Source organism: Plecotus auritus (assembly GCF_963455305.1).
Source record: "Plecotus auritus genome assembly, chromosome: 9".
In the NCBI taxonomy this organism is placed as follows: Eukaryota; Metazoa; Chordata; class Mammalia; order Chiroptera; family Vespertilionidae; genus Plecotus; species Plecotus auritus.
In genome coordinates this window covers 99,555,451-99,559,350 of record NC_137783.1, presented here as the reverse complement: position 1 = coordinate 99,559,350, position 3,900 = coordinate 99,555,451, and positions in this window count along the sequence as shown.

Below are 3,900 nucleotides of genomic sequence, written 5' to 3'. Positions count from 1 at the left end.
GAAAGTCCCTTGTGCCTAGCAATGGGAAAAACTAGGAAAACAAGACCTCTCCCTAGTGTGACCTTTCCTCCCCTAGCATACTGATGGTCATGCGGTTTAAATCTCTTGACCTTCATATCTCTGGTCATGCATTTCAGACCCTGCCCTAACCTTTCCTCCCCTGGATGTCGTTAGTCATGCAGTAGACTCCTTTGGAGGAGGAACAAGGGGCTAAAAAGTGGCCTCATGTGACTCCCACGTGGGCCCTTGCACAACCTCCCTCAAGCATTAACCCCTAGGGCAGTGGTCGGCAAACTCATTAGTCAACACAGCCAAATCTCAACAGTACGATTGAAATTTCTTTTGAGAGCCGAAAACCGACTTCTGTGCATGGGCCACGAAGTTTCAATCGCACTGTACGTGCGCGCCCAGCTCGTGGTATTTTGTGGGAGAGCCACACTCAAGGGGCCACAGTTTGCCGACCACTGCCCTAGGGATAACATGTAGGCCTCAGTTGTGTTTCAGCTTCAGGCCCAGAAAAGCAGCAAAACCAGACCAGTGATGCATGACTGATATCAGGACCAGCTGCAATGACTAAGGACCCCATGGAGCCGACTAGTCAGTGGAGACCACAACCCTGAAAGGATGCACACCTGGAAAGCTGGTGAATATTCTATTGCGATCCTCTTGTGGGATCTCTCCTAAAATCCCCACCCATAAAAGGCCTTAGGAAGGAGGACCCAGGGTGCTCTCCCTCTTGGGAGCGTGCCTGAGCCTTTCCCATCCCCCACTTCCCCACCAGGTGCCCTGCCTCTACATTTCTCTTTCCTAAGCCCTTCTTTTGTCTCTGTAACTTGTTTCCTGAGCCCCTTTTCTACTTCTGTGACTTTCTAAATAAACTTTCTCTTATAGTTTGACTATTGGCTCTGAATTCTTTCTTAGCCAGAACTCAAGTACTGAGGTCACTCAACCAAGGTCTGGTCTGACTCCACCAGTCTAACACCAGGTGCTGTTTTCGCTGCCAACAGACACACACACACACACACACACACACACACACACACACATACACAATGTTCAAAGTGGTTATTAGGGTTTCTAGGCAAGCCCACAAAAGTCTATTCAACATATAATTGTAAGCAAACTACTATGCATGTGCAATTTTAAAAATTACTCAGTGATACCAATAAATAAAACAAGGAAACCACTGACATTTTAAATGATTTTTTTAAGAAATACATCTTAACTACTGGCCCTTGAGGTGACAAGATGGACAGACAACTCCATTTGTCTTAATAGCTAACATTTACTAGTGCTTCCAATATGCCAGTCATGTTCTAAGACCTTTACAAATGTAAGTATTGTAAATATTTGATCGCACAACAACATTATAAAATAGATATTATTATCCCCCATTTTAAAAACAAGGAAACTGAGACATATGGAAGCTACATAACTTGCCAAGGTCAGGGCCAGTTAACAGTGGGGGATGCACAGGAAGTGCCTAAGGCATTACCCTTACCCAGAAGTTTTGACTTCAGGTTAAAGACATTAGTACATTATTAAAATGTTTTTTTTTAAGTGTTTTTCCCTAAGGCAGCGGTCGGCAAACTCATTAGTCAACAGAGCCGCAGTTTGCCGACCACTGGGCTAGAGGGTCATCCCATACATCAAAGATTGCAGGTTCAATCCCCGTCAGGACAACTGATCAGTGTTTCTTCTCTCTCTCTCTCTCTCTCTCTCTCTCTCTCTCTCTCTCTCTCTCTCTCTCTCTCTCTCTCTCCTCTCTCCCCTTTCCTCTCTCTCTAAAAATCAATAAAAGCACATCCTCATTGAGGATTTTTTTTTAAAAAAGAACTTCAATTTTTTTTTTAAATCATCGAGTACTCTATGCAGAAGAAATGAACCCTAATATCAGGGTAAAGTGAGGATCAGATGGGAGATTCGAGAATGGGCTGGAGTCATGCCAAAATCGGTTTGGCTCAGTGGATAGAGCGTCGGCCTGTGGACTGAAGGGTCCCGGGTTCGATTCCGGTCAAGGGCATGTACCTTGGTTGCGGGCACATCCCCAGTGGGAGGTGTGCAGGAGGCAGCTGATCCATGTTTCTCTCTCATCGATGTTTCTAGCTCTCTATCCCTCTCCCTTCCTCTCTGTAAAATATCAATAAAATATATTAAAAAAAAAAAAAAAAAGAATGGGCTGGAGTCAGAGATGTGGTGAAGGCAGTGAAGCTTAGAAATGGGGTAAGGCTATTCATTTGTTCATTTTCTATAAGCAATTGGCTTGGTATTTAGTGTTACAGAATGTCCATGGTGTCAAAATGGCCAAAACAAAATGTTCTACTTCTAAGAGGGGCTTGTAGGAGGAAGAGGTTAAGCAGTGAGTGCTAACCACAGCCTGTCTTGGGCAGAAGCAGAAGGAAGCCTCCAGCCAAGTAATGGGAGGAAAGTTGCTTTCTGTTTTGGTTGTCAGAAAGGGCAAAGAATCAGAATACCACCACTTTTGCAATGGGTGAGTTTACAAAATTGCAGGAAGTGTCTGACAAGACACTTGAAAGATAAGACACATCATCTTCATGCAGTATCTTTTTGCTGTGGAGTATTTCCCATCTGCCAATTGGGGTTATTTGACAAAGTGGCACCCCCTCTGGTATTATCCATGGGTCAAAACAAATGAAATATTGTGGGAAAATGGGATACAGAACCAGATTCAAACCTGGACTCCACTACTTGTCAGCTGTGTGTCTTTAGGCAAATCTCGACCTCTCTGAACCTTAGTCCCTTCATTGATTAAAAGGGAATAATAATATTCCCTAAATCTTGGGGTTGTTGTGGGCCTTAAATTGTATCTTCAACATTCAGTAAAAATTCATCAAATGGCAAGAGTGCTTTTAGGATTACAGTTGAGTCTTTATTTTTCTTTTCTGAATTTCTTGATTTTCTACCATGAACACATATTGCTTTTGTAATTAGAAACAAGAATAATACATTTATTCTCTTCACAGTGATAGTCAGAAGATGCCGTGGGATGTCGGTTGTTTTCTATACTCTAGCTTGGCATTACTGGGGTCAGCTCACTGTACCCAGGCCTGCAGCACTTCAGTGAGGCCGAGATCAGTGGTAGCTCAGTGCGCACTCAGGGGGAGCTCTGTTCTGTCCATTACATACTGATCCCTGTCCTGCCATTCCCTCAGTCTACCACCCAGCTGGATGTTCCCAGCCACCCCCCAGTCCTCAGGGAGTTCCATTTTCTTATCCTTCTAGTTTCATTTATTCAGCACCAAGGCCTGGAGGCACTGCCATAGATTGCAGGAGTCAAGCCTGCAGTAGGTCTTTGGAAACCAGGGAGAGTGTGGGCGAGCGCATTAAATGAAGCAAAAGTTTGGCAGGAAATCAGCTTCTAATCTGGAAGCTTCCCCTGGTTCTCTTCTTTTTCTTTATAAATTTAGGTTTGTGGCTCCCAGAACTGCCTTAGCAATAAGAGAAGAGATGGATGTAGGGATTTAATTCTGAGTTATAGCGGCTCCTGAAGCATTCCAGCACGCGGAAGCATAACCAGGGGGGCTGTCACATTTGAGTTGCCTGGACCGCCCACCATCTCATTCAAGGGGCCTGTTTGCACTCAAGGAGTTAGGGGAAGAACCAAAGGGCCAGGATCTTTCTGAACCACAAGGTGTGGTTCATTAGCTTCCTCTCAAAACCCCTCCTGCTTGCTTGTTCCTATATCAGCAAACATGGCTGCCATCCACCCAGCTGCCTAAGTCAGAAATTGAGGAGTTGTCCTTGACCACTTCCCCTAGGAGAGTTGTTTTAATGTCATGTAGCCCCAGGTGACAGCTAGAGAGGATAAGGAACATGTAAGGGTCACACAGGCAGTGAGGGACAGGCAGATCCAGAGGAGAATCCAGGCTTTCTGGTCCC